At 45.4% G+C, this 21,230-nt stretch overlaps 1 protein-coding gene across 1 annotated transcript in view; it reads left to right on the top strand.

Annotated features, from left to right (window-relative positions):
* The first annotated feature begins 2,518 nt into the window (after nt 1–2,518).
* Nucleotides 2,519–21,230, top strand: part of LOC139690851 (uncharacterized) — a 41,910-nt gene continuing 23,198 nt past the window's right edge. The window contains exon 1 of the mRNA XM_071588454.1: nt 2,519–2,907. The gene's annotated coding sequence lies outside the window, so the exon portion shown is untranslated. The remainder of the gene's footprint in view (nt 2,908–21,230) is intronic.

The raw sequence follows: 21,230 nt of genomic DNA, 5'->3' as shown, positions 1-21,230 counted from the left end.
TCCGTGCAGGTAGTAGAAATTTCGGAACTGTACCGGGGTCCTCCGCCAGGTCGCAAAGTACGACGCCTCGTCCCGTCCCCCGTCCGCTCCATTCGCGTTCCCGGCGGCTTTTTTTGGCGGCACCGCTTTCCCGTTGGAGGGTGGGGGGCGTCGGACAGAGCGCGTACGAGGCAGTGCCGTGGAAATCTCAACTCTCTGACGTATCTCTCTCTCTCCATCCCTCGCACTCGCTCGCTCCGCCCCCCCTCCCTTGTCCCCGCGATCCTCTCGGCCTTGATCAGTGGACTCGTCCCCCGCGACGATCCATCCTCCTGGGACCTATTCCGAAGGCGCCAACGACGAAATTAACCCGGCACGACGCGGCCGCCGTGTGGGATGCCGCCGATGAGATTTGTTCCCGAGAGGAGCAGGCGGCGAATGACTCCGACCGCCGTGGACAATGACAAATTAAAATCTCCGTTGAAAATTTTGATGCATTGATCATACCTTGCCCCGAAAATGGCTGAGGGGTCATTATCGTCGGACGTGACATCATTTGTGTGGTGGAGAGGTCCGAAGAATCGTCACACTGACTGCGTCACATGAGGGGGGGGGGGCTCTCTCTGATTTCATAAAATTATAAATGCAAACGGTAAGGATTAACCGTTTCAACGAACCGCAGTATATCGAGAGCCACTGGCGCGGACAACCAAATTACTCGTGTATTCATACCTTACTGGCCAGAGAAGAAAATCCTACAGCTAGTTTTTAAAATCAGCAACTTAAAATGAAGAGTTCATCCGTTAATTTCCGTTGGGAGAATAGTCCTGAGACGTATTAAACATCCTCACACATAACAGAGAGGGTGGCAAAATAGCGTCATATGGGAAACTCATAAAGTATTAAAAGTTCTCAACCAGACCATGAGTGCCTTGCTGATCTCTTTCTAGTATTATCTTTGTCGTCCGGCGAAAATTTCATCCAGGAAATTTGTCCTTTGTTATTTAGGAAATTTATTCAAGATGATCAGTGTTGTACATAGGCGAAAGTGTTTTTACGGCAGATATTTTCTCATACACATAAAGGTCGAATGAATAATGCGAAATATGTATGCTTCATCATAACAATGCCATGTAAAAAAAGTAAAATATCCAATCAATCTTTCGTGTGTATGTGTGTGTGTGTATATATATATATATATATATATATATATATATATATAAAATATCTTCGAAATGGAACGCTCATCGGCGACACACAAATATATAAAAACACAGATGTAGATTTTTAGAATATAGAGACACAAAGAAAGGACACTCACAATTTGTTATTTTACGTTTCGACAATTCTGAAGACGACAGCCGTGCTGTCGAAACGTAAAATAACAAATTGTGAGTGTCCTTTCTTTGTGTCTCTATATTCTAAAAATCTACATCTGTGTTTATATATATACACTCACACATATATGTAAGAGGATCATGGTTAGTGAAGAGGAAAGAAAAAAGTGTCTACTGCATTAATCAAATTTGTAATATTTTTATACTTCTTCCTGCTGAGGTGTTTACTCTTTTAGATATATTTGGCATGATAAAATAAAGATGCACGGATCCACGGGGCAGCACTTACTAATCAGCAGTTTAGTTCACTACGAAGGAGAAAAAGCGCATCGTGGAACAAACAATAAAGTTGAATGGAGGAGGATTGCAAAAGCTCCTCAATTACTACGATCAAATGGTGACATTTCGATCGCTAACCCGGGAGACTCACGTAAAGTCCCCGTCCCACTCCCACGCGTCCCGGACAAGGGGACCTCAAGACCAGCCTTCGTGTCGCACCTGCGTGTGGCGCAAGTGTCCGCGGGTGTCCACCACGAAGGCAGGCACACACCCACCCACCCACCCCGCCTTCTAGGGAAGCAGAAGCAGCAACACCTCCCCGACTCCTCCTCCTTTTAGGACCCCTTCCCTCCTGGAAAAAGGGGAGAGGGGGAGGGCTTTTATCGAGTCCAAAGGATCTCTCGCCCTCCTCCTCTACCCGAAAACCCTCTCCCCACCCCTCCTTCCCCCCCTCCCTCCCTAATTCTACGTCGTCCCTCCTTCCCTCAAAACCCAAACATCCCGCTCCCTCTCATCCTCCTCTTCTCTCAAACCCCCACACTCCCGAATCTCCCGGCCATCTCGCTTCCTCAACTAGTCCTACCCCCAACAACGAAAAGCGGAGGAGATGGTGGTAGGGGAACGGGACGGAAAGGGACTCCACGGGGGGTGGGGCTGGGAAGGGGCTCTGGGGAGGGAGAGAGAGAGAGGGAAACCCGGGGGAGGAGTCGGTGGAATGGGGAAGGAGATTTTTACCCTCCCTTTACCCTTCCCATGGCCCCCATCCCCCCTCCACCACTTACTCCCACTCCTCCCCTCCCGACCGCCTCCTCCCACCACCGCCTCCACTCCTGCCCCTCCCCGAGCCGTCCGCGGGGGGCCTTACTTCCTTCTCTCGCTCTGCCTCTCTCTCCGTCACACGCGCTGCTAGTGGCGGCGGAAGACTCGACCCGTGAGCAAGTGCGAGCGAGGATCAGTTGGGGGGAAAGAGGGAGTGAGGAGGACCGCGGGAAGAGAGTGGTAGGGAGGGAAAGGAGGAGGAGGAGTAGCGTTGGTTATTGGAGGAGGGAAGGAAGGCTCTTTTTTGGTGGGGAGCCCTGCCCGGGGTTTCCAGCAGCGAGCGTAGGAGAGTCCTTGGGGGCTTTTCTTGGGACTCTTCGGAGGAGGCGACGGCGACAGTCTCGTCTTACCCGTCGGGAGTGTTCCTCGTGCTGCAAGACCCGGGAGACATCCCTGGAGTATAAGGCGCAAGTGCGGTGAAGATAAGAGGACCTGCGAGAAGGGAGGTGGTGTCCGTCTCATCTACGATCGTGATCCACCGACTACGACAGAGGTCAGTCTGAACGAACGATTGTGTGTCTCTTTTTCATTTCCTTTGAGTGCTTCAGTGAACGTTTTCGTCAAGAGTGCCTCCTCCCCGCCATTCTGATCTCGGAAATAGTTCGGTACTACTCAATAGCAGTGGTAAATGCTCGGTCGCGATGGTGCTTCAGCGAGGACGAACGTGTTCGAGCCGTTTCGAACGCGCCGCCGGGCGAAGGGGCGGTATCGCGGGCGTAGCCCACAGACCCCCTGCCACGACGGGGAGTGGAGGTTTCGACGGCACACAGCCGAGGATTTTTCCCTAGCAGAGAGAGAGGGCGTACGTATCCGTTCCACCCAGAGCACTCGCGCCACTAAACTTGCCCTTAGGAAAAAAAAAACTTCCCACCGAGGGACCATCAAATTAATATACACCGTCAGACCTGTTGGGTTTTCTGAAGTCATCGAATGCCCGCCCCCATGAACCGGTCGATGCCGGCGCTCCTCCTTCCCATCGTTCATTAGTCTTCTTAATGTCGCCCTCCTGCATTATTTAAGAGGAAAGTGCCTCGTGCGTATCCAAATTAGGAGTCATCTACGGCGGACGTCGACTTAAGAGCGACCCGAGCAGTTGGCGAATTGTTTTGGGAACCTGGATAATCGAGCACACGCCCCCCACCCCTATCAATAAACCGTACCGAGGGTGCAAGCGAAAGTTGGAACCTTGTTTTTCATATTAAATATCCCAACGGTTAAACTAAATGTTTGCTCACTAGAAGGCGGCGGTATTGAGGGGCTTATTTTGAACGGTCTCTCCGGGACAAACGAAGGATCTACTTGTGCCCGTCCCTTTGGTCTGCTTATGATCCCGAAAAAGATTCTGATAACCAAAGGTATTAAGTTCCAAGGACAAAAGTGTTAAAAACTATCCATTTAAATGGGGATAAAACTCTGGTGAGGTGGGATCCACATTGAAGGAATTTAATATATTAAATGCAAATCAGACATAGAAGATGGTTCCCTGTGACGAATTTATATATCAACCGTTATCACTCATTCAAATCCTGAAAACGCCATTAAATCATTACATAAATCAGGAATTCCTTCCTTTCTTTGAAAATATCCTTTTTTTTCCTTCCGTTACTACATTTTCTGTCTTGAAAATTAAACGAAAACTATAGCTCGCTGGAGTTTCATTAAATATTTCAAAGAAGTATAGCATAACTTCAAATAGCGTTTATAGTGACGAGAGTAGTCAGTATGTGGTGCTTCGCTGAAATTTTCGTGGAAACGTTCTTTTCTCCGTTTCGTCCGCGCGCCTCTTCACGTCCGCGATGTCGGGGTATCGAAGAAACGGATTCACGTAGCGATAAACTCTCTTTTGTTTCCGCGGCACTTTAAGAGGAGGTTAGTCGTATTCTTGTCAAGTGTCTTGTCACCGAATTCTAGAAAGTGATCCGATACGACCGATAAAATCGCTCGAAGTGAATTTCCCACATTCGATTACCGAGAGCGTGTGTTCAAAGTGAAGGAGCGGTTAGGAAGGCTAAATTGCTTCTCTCGCCATTCGTTGAGCGTAGGTAATTGAATAAGTGCATCATAGGTGGACTGACCCGTAGAACCAAGTTTTGAGTTTACATGGAGCTGTCTGTCGTAGCTCTGGATTTTGTTGTATTACATTTATCATATTCAATGATACAATCATCAAAATGCTTTTTCTCTAAATCATGCCCATTCCTTTCTTCAAATATGGAGGGAGTGGTGGAAGGCTGGACCAGAACTAGCTTTATCACGCTCCCAATACAATGTGCCTTGGGATACCTTGGTTAAGGATCTATCCAAAGGACATTTTTCTGAACTTTCCCTTCACTTTGCGTATGCATAGGATTACGAATGATAAAACATATGCTGTCACGAGAATACGAATACAAACGATTGACATGAGAAGCCAATTAACTACCGGTAGCCATCGCAATAAATTCACTTCTTTGAATCATTCAAAAGTTATTTCCTCTTACTATTGTGATTATCTTTCGTCATCGTGATATTCCACGTAAGCTTCCATTCTGGAATAGTTCGAATATGGTAAATATTGCCCTTTTTGACCGTTAAAAGGAGGTATACAAACTTTCTTCCCCATCTTCGACTGTATGCGAGTAAGGTTACTTTCACATAAATCAGTATTTCAACTCGAAATTTAATTGAATGGACGTCTTCGCTATTCTCATTTCAAAGCTGAAACCCTTGCACCGAGCTCTTTAGTCCGACAAAGCTCTTCACTTAGCATACGTATTTGTCGCTCGACCTTGCTTATGGGGCATTCACTTCTATGTGGTGGCCTATTTCCGTTGATGTTTCTGAGAAAACCAATCTCTTTCAAGGGGGGCCTAAATTCTTCCAGTTCTTCCCTTAGTTACCTCGTTCCAAATATGTATTTTCCTCACATTTCCATCTAGTCTTCAAATATTCTGTCTAATTCCTCATTTCTCACTCCTTCCCACCACTTGATCTTTAAACTCCACCTGCAGTACTAGTTTTTGAAGTCATTCCTCAGAATCTGCAGCTGCTACTTAGCTAGGTTTGAATACCCAACAGGAAGGAATCTCATACTCTGGCCAAGTATGTGGGCCTTGAACCTTGAAATTAAAGCAGGTGATACTCTAGAAACTTCTCAACGTGGCTTTGGAGGTGGGGAGTCGCAGGATATGAGCAAGCACCCTCGTCAAGACACAAGGATTTATGGCTGAGACTTAAAGCACCAGTAAAAATGTATGGGAAATGACTTTCGCCCCCCTATGATGGCGATATTATAAAATTGAACCTAAGTTACCATTCTCTCCAAATGATTGCCATTCCTTATTAAATAGAAACATTGCCTTGAGAATTGCATTTATGATATGGTAGCTTTTCGATTAGGTACCAGCATTTCAGCCTGCTTAAAACTCCCTCCTGTGGGTGATGATGCGGGGAGGGCGTGTTTAAACCTTAGGAAAAAATGTCTATCGGTGTGTATGGAATAACTTAGTAGAATCATCATGGGGTCGTGTTTGGCACATCTGAACAGCCACGCCCAAACCTAGAAATGAATCATATGCGTTATCATGACGTCACCCCTTGGAAACTAATACGGGGAAAGGATTTCAAACATCCCATACCAACCCTCTCTCTCTTTGACTGGACCCTGGATCACAAGGGACATCTTTATCGGTCAGCAAAGTCGCAATTCAGGGTAAGATAATTTCATGCACCCGGATGTACTAAGCTTCTTCCTTCCCTTGGCATGGGTCTTTCAGCTCGGGAGACAGCGAGCGGTCGGGAGACGACAGGAGGCATTCCGGGAAGTCGGCCCCCCAACGAAGCCCCGGACTTGCCCCCTCCCCGCCTCCTTCTCCCTCCGCCGCCGCTGCCCCACGGTCATCCCCCCCGCTGGACTCCTCCTGCCACTACCACCCACCCACCCATCCGCCCGCCCCACGTCCGCCACCATCTCGGCGAGTCGCTTCCTCGTGCCGCGTCTTTGCCTTCGCCCCTCCCGCGCTTCACCTTCCTCTCACACCCCAAGGGCGTGGACTCTCATTCCTCCTCTCTCTCTCTCTCCCTCCCACCCTCTCTGCCGGTGATATCCAACCGAACGTGCTACGTGCACCCGGCGAGCCGTATCGCTTGTCCGAGACCGTGAAGCGTGAGGTGGGTCGGAGATACTGGCCACCTCACGGCATGGTGGCACTTCCTCAGGAGGTGGGACGAGTGTGCTTGTGTGTGTGTTCGTGGGATGTCGGTGACTTTTCCTGAATGATAAAACCTCGAATCAAATCTTTTTTCGTTACCTGACGACCGATTCCTTCCTCCAGGTGGTTGGTGTTCATGCCCTTATGTTGTTTGTCGACGGTTGGGTGCACTGGGGCGTGATGTGGGTGATCCCACTCCGAACACCATGCACCCACAGGCCTCAACAGATGACGACATGAGGGCAGTAGACGAAATCATTGCCGCCGACTAAACTTTACGCTTAAATATCCTACGCTCCAAACCCTCCCCCATTTGTTGGTATATTACTGAATATATTTTTTTAATAGCTTACTCGCGCATATATTCTGATTTACTAATCACGGCTCGGATTTCGTAACATGTATCACCATGTTCTTCATCGAATATTTATATTGTCTTAACTATATATTTATTCGTTTGGTGCGTAGTTCAGTATTAAATGATAAAAACATGGACCAATAATTAAAACGGGTAACTCAAATAATTCAAAAAAATTCAATTTCTGTCTGGAGAAGAAATTTCAATGATTCTGTTCCCCAATCGATTTAATTGGACTCAAAGGACTTCTCTAAACGTTTCTTCTACTAAATTTTCAAACCTCCTGAAATACAAGTTGATGGAAGCATTTTGTAAAAGAATGTAACAATCTCCCTCTCCGCTGGCAATTTGTAAAAATATATTCGTTGTTTTATTCCGTTTATTTCGTTTTTGAGCATATTAAGATTTGCGGGGCCGAAAGCTTTGAAAAGTGATCCGGCGTAATCCGTGATTTGGTTAGGTTTTCCAAGTATCGCAATATTAATATTGCCACCGGAGAGGACAAATTATCCTGAAAGTGCCGACCATTGTCAAAATAAAGTCTTGATACCTTCATTAGTTCCTGTAAGACCTCTAGAAAACCACCGCAGGTTCATGGAACTTCATGCTGGATACAATATGCGTGTCACATAAAAGACTTTACTTGTTTAGTAAATTTGGTCGAAAAATTAACTTTTTGGGGGAAAATATTTTAGGGGGCGAAAGTGGTCTCTAAAAAAGATTTTATTTTGGAAAAATATCACGTTTTGTTATTATATTACATTACCTACCTTTTTTTAAAAGTGTTTAAATGTTCTTCAAAACAAAGATTGTCTGAATTTTATTTATTATCCGTTATTCCCAGCCTAAAAAATTTCCCCACAATACCTGATAGCTATTCTTTCTAGGATTAATTTTTTTATCATAGCCCAAATTTATTGCAACGAAATGCTATTAACTAACTTAAGAACACCCGTATTTCTGGATCATTAAAATCTATATTTTAACATCCAAGCAACCCGGAAGACGATGTGGCATTTTGTCCCTCTGCGTAACCTTCCTTCCCCTGGGTTAAACAGCGGCGTACGCGGCCTCGAAGTGGAACCAGCGGCCATCGTACACGTATTCGATGTCCGCCATGTATTGAAATGTGGGGCGGGTGAGGACGGGTAAGGCCCGTTTTCCTTTTTCAAATCGGGCGAAAATCCCTTTCCGTGAGGGTGAGTGGGTTGGGGTGGAGGACAGGTGCGTGAGGAGTGGGAAAGAGGCGTCGGGGGTGGCCGCTGTAGCGTGGCGGAGGGAGGAAGGCCTTCCACGGCTCCCCAGGCGGAAGCGCCGGCGGGACATGCGGGCCCTCCGCGCCGCGGGCCCGTGGGGGGGAAGGCGCCCGCTTGGCCCCGCTCGGGCCCGTGGGGGGGAAGGCGCCCGCTTGGCCCCGCTCGGCCCCGCTCAAACGATTTGCGCTTGAAATACTACGCCCTCCTCATCTCCGGAGTGTACGCTCCGTTTTTCTCTCTCTCATTTTCTCCTCGTCTTCCCTTTGCCCACCTCCTCCTCCCCACACACACTGGGCGGCCATTTTGAGAATCTCCTCAGGCAACATGGGGATAAGTCGTGAGCGTAAATTAAGTTTCTTCAGCTGCGTGTTCTGGTTCAATTTGAAGGTATTGGGTTCACTCCCGGGGCGGCTATTATGAACTTCACGATGAGATTTGAGCTCATTCACAAGGTCGGTCCCCATCTAAAATTTTTAAATGCCCCCAAAGCCAACGCAAAATGAAAACCAACTTTATGACGCCATCGATGATATGCGATAACTCGGGCAGGATCTATTTTTATTGTTAACTCACGAAAGGGAAGCGCATTATACAAATCGTAAATAACGAATGTGATCAGCGGATTTCGCTTATGCAGATTGCATTATAATAACCGCTTCACTAAGGTAGAATTATGAGGATCATTTACAAATATACTATACGTGCATAATTCTCAGTAATTCTCGTAAAAGTAAAGTAAAGTATAAGAGGTTATTGAAACTTTTTTTTTAAGTTTGATAAATACATGCTTGTATTACTCGTAATGTAAAGTGTTGGTTTAAAGAGAAGTATGTAGAGAAAAAACCTTCTAAACAACACATTTGTCTTAGCAATTTTAAAAATGATTTGTTGATTTTATTGAAATTTCAACAATCTCATTTCTTTCGTGCCAACATACGACCCAATTTATATAATTAATCGTTTCAGGCGTAACTCCGTGGGATTGTTCCATGATGACAAAAGTCAAGATAAAAATTTGTTAATCCACATGATTAATAAACTTTAATTCGATCCAGTTTTCACTGCGATGCAGGATCATCAGGCAGATAGATGATGCTGCGCCGCAGTGAAAATTGGATCGCGTTAAAGTTCATTTATCATGTGAATTAACAAAGTTTTATTTTGACGTGATACACTAAATTTCTAGTAAATGACATGGATGGACGTAATGAATACTTATACCGTATTCGCAGTAACTCTTGAAAAGAGCTATTTAAAAATACCATTTCAAATGTGCCTCGCTGAGTTTCATGGACAAGCAATTGTCATACACCCATTTTATTACGATTTTGTTCACTCAAGTTCCAATTTTGCATGGAATGTTTTTCATCTCGCGGAGTTGACTGAATGCCTGTTGACTGAGCCCAGGTTATTCAACTATTCGGGGAACCATCGAATTCCGAGAACGGGGAAAAACAATTAGGGACATCCTTTGGAAGGTAGGCGAAGGGCGCGAGCAGTGACGAGGGGCCAAGGAGTCGCAAATGTGTTCCGATTTGCTCACCCCACCCTACATATTTCGAAATATCAACCCCAAATATATTCATGTACGGATGGTCATGTTGCCACACCCTTCGCGCACAAGAGACACCTCTGTGACGCATGGGAACGCCACGGCATGTCATCCGAATGCCCCATTGCGGGGACGACACCTCTTTGGGAGGAATGCGACCCATAGGTAAATATATTCTAGTCTAGTCACTGGCCATAAGTGGCCATAACCCAAAGTGAATGACCCTCCACTCACCCGACACCCACCTAGGAATTAGCCAACGTGGGAGGTTTGGGAGAGTGCAACGGTTTGGTGCCACCACGCTCGAGGCATAGACGAAAGCTTGGCGACCCATTCGTCGCCCACCCCCAAGGGGTTAGAGTCTGGGTTAGGGGCTAGTCGAGGGGGATGGGGGTGCGGAGGAGCTAGGCTCTAAGTCCTGGAATTGAGGCCTCTGGCTTGGAATGCGCTGTTAATGGATGATGGAGCAACAGCAACCATGGGCGGACGAGATGGAATTGATTGGGTGTGGCCCCGGGAGGATCGCAGTCGGGAGGGCACCAGTGGCTTGTTCACATTGAAGGTCGGTCGGTTCTTATTTATTGTTCTTCCAACGAAACCTTTACGAACTGCCTGCCGGAGAAAGTAAAATGGATATTACCTTTGTTTCACAAAATAAAGTAGTAAATACATGGCGTTTCGTGATTTCTCAACTTTATGAAAGTCACGGTCAGCTCATGGGCAAGGAATTCATGGAATATTTAGAACACACGAGAAAGGAATACTTTTATAAGTGCATCGTCGCCGAAGGATTGGGGATAAGAAAACAATAAAGGCAAAGAACTTCACTTTGAAATTCACTGCAACTGGTCGATCCCCGAATCACGCCCGAACGCATCTTATTTCGACGAAGCGTGTAAATCAAAGCTTTTTGTTCGATGCTTGTGAGGAAACGTGATGGATCCGGCTTTCAATTTGGAGTGTCACAACTGGTGAAGGTAACTGTCCCAAGGTGTGAAAGAGTTCGTTTTCTTACGACACTTTCCATCGAGATTGTTGGCGAGTCAGGGCAGGGACCATCCATCGCATGAACGCCAAGGTACTCCTAGTGTTTTTCTTCAATCCAGTTAGAGGCTGGCGGAAGTCGCGCTTCTCGTCCTTGCCCGCATCTTCCCTTTTCCCCCCCTCAATTCCCCTGACCTTTTCTCTCGCTCCTCTCCCGGCGCCTCCGAAGGCCGTGGCGGCTCCGCGTTTAAAACCCGGTTCCACACTGCAAGGAATCACCGCGAGCGAAAAAGGTAGCCCGCCTTGCATTTTGTATTTTTTTTTACATTCGATCAACTCGGCCCTCGCAATCACGCGATGCCATTAGAGGCGAGGCGAGAAGGGGGAGGAGGCCCCGGGGGGACAGGGAGTGGAGAGGGACCCTACCATCCCCCCCCCCGCTTGAGGCGGCCGTGTGCGGGTTTTTTTTCGTTTGTGGAGGGGATGAGGGCGCTGCAGCCGCATGTGTGTGCAATCAACACTTATTCGGCGGAGTGAATCAGAATGACTAATCGCGCCGAGCGACTTGAGCAGGCGGGCGTGAGTGTTGAGTGTTCGTGTGGGGGGGGGGGGAGATGCGCTCCCTCCCTTCCCCTTGGCGCACCCTTCCCGGACTCATCTCCGCTCCACCCTACCCCGCCCACCGCAAGCATGAGACGAGCGGACGGACAAGTGGGGAAACTAAAGCTACGTTTTCATGCATCCGTTTTTGTAACGCTGTCATATCCCGTTTTCATACCTGCGACAGCACTGGACGGAAACAAGTCGGTGACGACCCATGAGCAGAGTGTTTTAATGGTAAATTAACAAATGAGAGACAGCGAACGTCGATCTTCGCTCTTTCCTTGGCAGGGCTTAGGGGAAACGGACGCTTGAAAGCGAGATTTAAGGCCTTAGTCACTTGTGACACCAAAAGAATTTAGGACTTGCGAATATTAAAAATCACAATTTCAACTCGGAGGTTCGTTTGATAGGTAAGAGGGCAGAGCTCACTAAATACTTACCATCAACGGAGTTCCTTTCCCTTCGCCGCCTGAGGCTTCCCGGGAAGATCTGCTGCCCGAAAAATCACATAGCTTGGGGGAAATCCAGGCGTAAATAATATTCAAATTCTGGATATCCAGTCAAAAGTGAAGTGGTCCACCAACGGGACTATTCCACCCCTTAAGGTACTGCATAAATTCATTCGAGATAAACGCTGACACGAGGAATAATTTTAGGCTCCCATCCCCCCGAAATGCATAACTGGGGGAGACCACAACGAGAGAGGTCGAGGGAAATTTACTTCCGAACGGTTCTGTAAAACTAATCCTTTTTCTTCGCCTAATTCATGGCCACAATAGTATACGATACACGATAGCAATCACAAATGACCCCGATGGCTGGTGAAACCAACACCCCCTGCCGAACGCTCTTTTGGCGGTTCTAAGGGTAAAGTGTATGAAAAAAAACTACCCGTATAAAATAAAGGAAAACGACTTCATTTTGTAAAAATTGAAATATTCCATCTTCGCTCTTTCAATTCGCGATCACTACAGTAAAGGATTGCTTCTGATTCCTGTTACGAAACGCATCGTTCATTTCCCATTTTATATGATTAAACGTGGTGTCAAACACTCCCGGATACACTCTCTCGGAACGGCTGGCTCGCAGGGTATGTTTGCCAGTAGCGTTGAGAGGCTTTCCCTGCCCAATATCGTCCTGTCGGCGGAGCCGTCCGCACGCCGGGAATCAGGAGGAGGGCGACGAAACGCACGTGCCAAGCATTGACGAGGGAGGGGGTGGGGAGCGTGGGGTTGATTTTGGTATTTGCAAGCGACCAGGCACCTTGCACTTGCAATAGCTACTTGGCCAACATTCTAGTATTGACTCAAGACATAAATCTACATTTATGCAATTGACTTTAAACCGCGAGGAGAGGGAGTGGCGGTTGGTGTCAAAACAGCAGCCTTAGTGGTTTTAGCTTCAGTCAAGTTTATTTGTTCGCCTTAGGAAAATGTCAGAATGCGATTAAATTTCCTGATCACAGTTGTTCTAACATATAATTTAGATACAGTGTTTGTAACTTAGGTAAAAAGGGTTTTAGACCTTTCATAAAGTTTTAATTTTTGTTTTAAAGTTTCCGCGACCGCGAAATTAAGGAAAAATGCCTCAAAACTGTCAGGAATCCAAGGAGAGAATAGATGCAGTCGTTCCGTTTCCCCCTTCCTATGACCCTCCCCACATGGTTTCGCGGCTGATTCTGGTAGTTTTTTCCCGTGCGTCGCGATTCCTAAGACACCTAAATTCACTATTATTTCACCTATTACGTTCATACGTCTGTTTTTCTCCTCGAAAGACTTTAATATTTAGGAAACAGGTTTTAAATGCACACATCCGTAAGTTTTCTCGGCACGTGAGTGCCATTTGTGCGCCAGTGCCAGACACCAGTCAACTATTGGCATCAAGAAACTTTGCCGAGAGTGGAAGCAAAACGAAATGAGATACCACCATATTTCCTCGTCGGCAACTAGCAGCCAATCAAGGGCTGCGTTGTCTTCTAGATGCCCGTCATCTAGAACATTCATCAAGTTTTTTCCTCCGACAGAATGGAGTACTACTCCATTGTGACTCAGTGAAATATTACGACATCACGCAAAAACCTTCTGTGGATTCAGATAGTAGTGTATGTCATCAATCTCTATTCAAAAGTTATAATGGAATAGAATTTTTGCTAAGAGATCTCGGGGGACCGCTGAATCGACCGTTTACGCTAACCTTGAGACAATTTGGTATCTTTGAGGTCCGGAATCTCTTGCGTACCAAGTATGTTTCTTTTCCACATTGTTTTTTATGGCTGAGAAAAGTCACGGTACAACATGCAACCACGAACGAATCCGCAACTTCATTATGTTTTTGCATGAGGAAACAGCTGGTATATATTTTTTACAGGATTTAAGTCATTCCGGGTTCCCGATTCGCTTACTGAGTTCTTGGAAACAATGAGAAAAAAGTTGGACCAAATTACCTGACAAAATATTTCACGTTTGAAGAAAATATCCAATAATTTCTAAAGGATTATCGCCTTTCCTACTACAGGATTCCGCTTTTCTTCGATGACCCAATCCCTAATCCACCGTTGTAAATGAAAATAAATTAGTAAATTATACGGGTATTTAAGTGCCAAAGTTATGAATGATGAACGCGTGAAAGAGAAATTTTAATCTTTCTGACTGATCCATAAGTGTACCCGGAGCCGACAGAGAATCAATTACGGTGAAAGTGCTGCCTACAGACACCCGGAGAACTTAATTTTGGGCCTTGATACGCGGTAATCGACGCGAAGATTGGTTTGATTGAGGTAGTCTTCTCCTCGTCCCAAGTCCTACAGCAATTGTAATATACACAGTAGGACAGGGGTGGGAGGAATGTCCGTTCTTCTCCTTGTACCGTCTGTGGTTTCCCAGAAAGATCTGGCACCAAATATAACCAGTTTGTGTGAAGCTAGGGGTGTCTAAGTCAACGCTCTACACCTTGGACTCCACACCCGTACGTCAGCAAACAAAATGGCTAACTTAGCGGTATAGACTTGTCCGGATACCCCTCCAAATAAATTTAACTTCCCGCAAAAGTTTCTGACCCGCTTACCTATGTGTGATGTCACTCAGGTTTTATGCCGGGCAGTTTCCTCAGGTCTGATGTAAGGTGATGGAATGACAAAATACGTTACAATTATAAGGACGATAATATACTATTCAGAATTTAAAAAAAAACAACGCGTTACAACATCTTGGCCTTTGCATTAGTATGTGCTCGCCGAAGTGTACAATGGAACCGTAGCACCCATTGTGTTTTACTTTCCGAAACGGTCAAGTTGAAGGTTAATCCATCGCGCCACCCTCGCCTCTAGATTCTCTCGGATTCTCTCCTGGCTCTTGATTCCAGAAGTTAATTCTGCATGCGTAGTGCGCCGAAGAGCCTTGCAGACGCGCATATGGTATTCCATCTTTCCACTGAACTCAAGGTTGCGGCTATGTTATGTCTTCCGCTTCGCCGCGACTCAATGCTCAAGTGACTAATATTTGGTGACCAAGAATTTAGATTTCCTAACCCTAACTAAGAAGACCCAATGGCCTCCAGTCATTGAAGTCCCAATCCCAGTCGACCAATTTCCACGGAGGACAAAATGAATGTTTTCCTAAGTACACTACGCCTACTAAAGAGGTCTGACGATCACCATATTATCTATGAGATCTGAAAGTTGTGGGAGACAATCGGCGAGTAAAAATCGTCAAAATTTATTCATTATTTCAACGCAACTAATTGTTCAGACATTTCAACGTCCCGTCCTTTGGATAATATTCTTCCATTTATCTGAGGGATCTGCGAATGGTAGTTTTTTAGCATTAATATGGCGGTTATTACAAACCTACAATGAATTTGATACATTTAGATGAAAACGATTGCAATAAGACTTATATGAAATATCCAACTACATGCTTATCAGTAGCTTTTGATTTTAAGTAACGTACTTTGATTTTAAGTCCCGTACATCTCCGTATGTGGGCAAATGATATACCTACTTCCTTAAAATATGAATCAGGAGATATCCTATCCCATTTTTTTATGTTCTCCTTTGTAAAGTGGGCACAACAACACTTGGGAAAAATCGTCTGCAAGACGCTGATCATACTTGCTACAACGAATCAACAGGTTTTGGGTAACTAAGAGCACCGACTGCACATGTTCCGAACGGTTACTAAGAGTGAAGATCATCACTGTCTTAAACTCTGCAGAGGAGCTATATGGGGTGGTATTAATGCAAACGATTCGTCTTTTTATCGACTGACTTCTTTGAGCAGCCCCAAAATACTGTTGGGAAGGACGACGCCTTTTAAGCACGACGTAATGCTACATGCCCGGGGACCAAGTGAGGAAATGCCCGACCAACGGTCTCCTATCCCCGGCCGGATGTCGTGGAGCCGTCGGCCGCCGCGTTTCGAAATCTGGGGGCCCGGCGAACGTGAAGGGGGGGGAGAGAGAAAGGGAAGCGGGGGCACCCCCGCGGTGGGAGGAAATCCGCCCCGTGCAGGCGGAGGGTCCGTCCGCCGCCGCCGCTCTGGGGTGGGGACGGGACTGCTCGCCCGGTGGCGCGGTGGTGCCTGGTCGTCGGGCAGGGGGGAGGGAGTGAGAGCGAGAGGGTGGCGTGGAGAGGCCGGGGCGTGATGCGACGGCCGCCGCTGCCCGAGGGGGTGGAGGGGGCTCGAGGCAGGGGAACCCCCGCCGACCGGGAAAGCATTCCCTCGGGGTCGGCGCCAGTGAAGCTCGCGAACGTTGACCGCCTTTCGGAGGGTCGGAGGGAGGGAGGTGGGCGGGGAGACGATGCGATGTGGTGGCCACCACAGCCGGTCCCCTCCGAGATCCCCTGTCGGGTAGAGCAGGATGGAGGGGGAGGGACGCGGGGGAGTCGCCGACGCGTGTCCCGGTCACGGGACTTCCCGTGGCCGTCGGACCGGGAAGGAGGACTGAGGCCGTGTTAGTGGATGGAAAAGAAAAAAATAATAATCGCCCATGAAGACCACGGCATTTCTATCGGGCATAGTTCTTATGATATCTTTCCGTGTTTCCTCTCGGATCAAAAAATTTAATGTGGGAAGAGCACACCTTTTCCACCGCGAAAGCTGGGGAATTTTAGGAGCGGAAGGGTGTTAGGAGAAACCCGGAAGCGGCGAAGAGCACAGCCGGGTGCGACGAGGCGTCTCCGTTTGTTCAGAGTAGTACTTGTATGTGCATTCGACGGTGCACGTTCTGCACTTTAAACAATCCACTCAAATTATTTCCGATCGAAAACCTTATTTTCACCGCTAATAGCATATCAAATCGAACCTGAAATTGATGGATATTTTTATCTGAATACGTAACTGAAAAATTAGATATTAGTTTAGTGTTTGAGTAATTTTGACACTTTGGTTACCGTTTTCTGCGACCTCGGTCCCGAACTTGAAGGGAAGAAAGACCTGCTTTTATAGTTTTTTTTGGAATGCATTTCCTTTCAGTTCTCATAGTGGACATGCCTCTATTTGGTGCAGCAAAATATATACTCTATCAACCACGACATTAGTTCGTGAAATACTCATGGGATTCTGTAATATTGAACGGTGAAATCCAAAAAATAAAAATTCTGTCAAACTTAATTTAGAATCCTTTAGTGATTATAATATTTAGCGTCTCTCCGAGATCGCTCGTAAATTTTGCGTAATTCAATTCTGGAGAGTATTTTTATAGTCGCTTAATCGGTTCCGCAGAGCAACAGCGGTTCTTCACCCTGCCCTAATTTCTGTGACCCATCGGAGAGATTCTCAACACGCCAGTCGCTGATCGCGACCCTGACTTTGAATGAAATCTTAACGTGTGCAGGACACGTTGCGAGAACATGCTGAAGAAAGGGAAGCATTAACCATTGAATCGTCCCTATTCCCAGTTACCTACCATTTGTTTGTGTTGAGTCAGCACAGTGTACTAAATGGAACACTGCATACATGTATGCGTGTACTCCCGGAGGAAATGACGAACAAGTACCTGGGTTCCGATACTTAAAAATTAAGTTGCGTTGCCTTATAAGGTCAAAGTGCGCCAAATGATTCGGATCGGTCGAATTTTACGGGTTTTACACTGAGGAGAACCAATTTAATGAGTCTCACGCCTGAAGAGCAACCACTCGGCTAATCTCATCGCGAATTGCGTCCTTACCTTCACATATTCCTCTCTGCGCAATGCATTCGACTTGATGTATCAGATCGCAATTCCATTCTCACTAGTACCCACCACCACTTTCCGCTAATTATTACGTCATTATTACAGCGCCGCAACTTATTTCATGGACAAAAAAATATGACGTTCCATAGCAAATGTAAAATGACCATTGGCTTAACTACTTTGACTTTTTTTTCGTGAAACAAGTGAACTTAAAAAAAAATTGAATTATTTATCGCAATCACTGAATTTTTCCCCTTTTATCTGCGTTGTCTATCTTGTCATAGTTACAGAACAAAACGGATACACAGGCATTTTATAATATTTTAAAAACTAATACGTGGTTACATTGCATACAAAAATAATACTAACATTTTAAATCTATTTCACTCCATTTTACTCATATCCTCATACCGCTCTTCAATCAAACCTCAATTTTTCTCCCATATAACACCGCCGAATCCGTGGATCTCGTAATTCCAGGGTCTGGGAATATAGGGCAGTTTACCAGGGGGAAGACCGCAGAATCACCATCTAGCTACCTCATACCTCCACCCTTCAAAATAGTTCTTAGTGTGTGTTTTAATTGACATTTTATATAAATTCCAAAGAAACTGCGGGAGATGCCGCAACAGTAACTTTTAACGGAGTCATCCGCTAATGTGCATTTTAATGCAACAATTTCAGAGCGTAAAAATCATTCGCCTTGACTGGGACTCGAACCCAGATCCCTCAATATCCGGTCGAGTGCTTTAGCCACTTAAGCTACCGAGGCGTCCTCTTAAACTCTGAAATTTTGGGGCTTTTAAAAGCCCCAAAATTTCAGAGTTTAAGAGGACGCCTCGGTAGCTTAAGTGGCTAAAGCACTCGACCGGATATTGAGGGATCTGGGTTCGAGTCCCAGTCAAGGCGAATGATTTTTACGCTCTGAAATTGTTGCATTAAAATGACATTTTATAAATTGCAGACGGGCCTTCCTTCGAGGTCAAGCGTCGGAAGCGGAGAGAATGCGTGGGTATTTCGAATGAGGAACGACTATCTGGCATACCGGTCGTGGGCCGGTCACCCTGACACATTGGCGACTGCATTCGCCAAACGAGGAAGTGCAATCGCTCTCAAAACTCAAAATGCTCTCCCCGAGCAAAAGTTCGATGAACTCCCTTTTGCATTCCCGAAGCGCGGCGTTCGCTGCCGAAGCAATAGGCCGCCAGCGGGGATCACCACACGTACGACGCGCGGGGCGAATTATTGACCATAAAAATTTTGGCTTGTGTGTGGGGGGGTGGGGGAAGAGGGAGGGGAGGAAGCGTTATCGCCTTTCCTCGAGCCGGGTGTCCTCTTAGTCGGCTTTGGCCGTATTTTTCACGATCGCTTCAAATTCAACAGTGAGACCTGGGTCGAATGCGAACTAAATTCGGAGAATGTGTGAAATAAAATGGCTCTAGCTTTTGATGAGATGATATTATTCGATGTATTAATCAAGTTTATGGCGGATGAGTGTGGAATTTGTTGCAAAGAGTGCCTAAGTTATTATTAGAGTGAATCAGACTGAGAGGAAGGTCGGAGAATAAAATATACCAGAGTAGTATTATGAAATAATAACCTCCGAGAAGAAAAATAAAATGTACGAAACGTAAAATTGATCGGAATAAGACAGCAAGATGTGGCGAATTTAGTCAAATGCAATATTGATGATGGTTGTTTAAATATAGATTATGGTGTATTACAGTGCATTACATACTTGGCGAGAAATCGAACTTTTTTTTTCTTCCACCATGAGCGTATATTTTTGTCGGCTCACGATTCATTTACTCGACTACACTTGTAAATACTTTCCGTATCATCTTTATCCCAAGCGATGAGGAAGCATATAGTATGTACCTGATGATTTCAATGATTCGCGAGTGTCGACATGTAAAAAATTCTGTTCGTTAACACCCTAATTGTTCAAAGTCGACTGAAAATTATGCACGGTGATCATTTTCTGCAATGGACTAATTATTTTTTTGCGTAAGAAATATGAAAGACATTAATCATCTAAATTAAATAAGTCCAAATATGAACATGTAATTGCGGAATTATTGTGATAGTTATCTGGAAGATCCGAAACAACAAGTCATATGCTTTGAGGTACTTGTTTTATGCACACAGACATGTTTAACGAAATACAGTATTTCTCGTAGGCTCACATTTTTTGCAGCTCATTGCTGGTTAGTACCAATGTGATGCCTCATTAATCTCAGTTGAAAAAAATCCTTTTCATTTTTCAGTTGTGGAAAGCTGCCTTCAATTATATATATATATATATATATATATATATATATATATATATATATATATATATATATATATATACATACATACATATACATATATACAAACATACATATATGTATATATATACATACGAGATATACATGTATATATATAACAACCATCCATCATCATTAGATGTACTCACCAGTACTTAATATTTTTGTCATGGATCAATGATATTATACTTGATAATTATGTGAACGTGGACAGCTTGTTAACGGTTTTTCTGTAAAGATTTTAAACTGAGTGACTTCCATCTATTCTTCTGTCCTCTTAATTATTAATTGCATGCACGAATTATAATTATTTCGCACGTTTTATGATTCAATCGGTATTAGACATCGGGTGTGCAGAAACAGGGCAGTATTAATCGTGTGTACGCAGTAAAAGAAAAGTTTGCTCTCGTCGCGTCTCATCCATAGACTTCGCCTCACGCCGCTGGTCGCGTTATCTCTCCGAGGCGGGGAGGGTCACCGTCGATTGACCCTCCGCGCTGTTATTCCGGACAGAACCGGATCGCCAGCCCCATCCTTGGACCTTTCGAGTCCAATATCTGGTGACCTATTCCTTCTTGTCACCGTGCGTCGCCCTGCCCCTCCAAATCGCCTATTAAATGCTCATCGTTTTATGGCACCACCCTCTTCTCTCTCTCTCTCTCGCCTCGGCTTTCGTTTGTCCTCCTGGAACAGGGGGAATCCGTCGGCGAATTAATGCGAAAACATGGTAGGGGTGGGGAGGTGTTTACATTTTCGCCGTGTAGTAGCGAAAGGCATGCAATCAAATCGCTACGCACTTCTATTTTCTGCCTCCAAGATGTGATTTCATCTGAAAAATTAGCATACGCGATGGAATACAATCACGTTTTGCAATCTTCGTCCCTGTGAAGAAGACATCTTGTTTCATGTTTTTCACTCGAAACACAATCATGGGAATAAGTATTTCGGCTCTCCTCGCTTTCGAAAAATAAAATAATATAGAATGAGAAAGAAGCAAACTTCTCCATTTGTATAAAATCCGGTTGATTCATCATTCGTTTCCCATGGCTTTATTACTTAAGTGACTTTTTGAATGAATAATCAATCCATTTTAATGCGCTGAATTTCCGTTTTTTCATCCCCGTAAATTTGAAGTTTCCTGGTAACCATGAGGGTGTGTTCGATCATAAAACGTTGATTGTTTGCCAACCATTAATGATGTAAAAATTAGTGCTCGAAAATGCATCTTAACTGTTTCTCTTGCTAACAATCGTCCGTAAACGGAAAATGGCTTTATACCCACGTGGATCAAGTGTAAAATTGTATCGACAATATCTTCATTCATAACTCTTTTTTACATGTCGTTTTGCTTACATGGATATTGACCGTTGAAGAGATTTCATTTACACTGTAC

Source organism: Hetaerina americana, unplaced genomic scaffold (genome assembly GCF_022747635.1).
Source record: "Hetaerina americana unplaced genomic scaffold, ioHetAmer1.1.p SCAF_3, whole genome shotgun sequence".
NCBI classification, from domain to species: Eukaryota; Metazoa; Arthropoda; class Insecta; order Odonata; family Calopterygidae; genus Hetaerina; species Hetaerina americana.
Note: the sequence above shows the minus strand (reverse complement) of the source record. Positions and strands in the feature narration are given on the sequence as shown.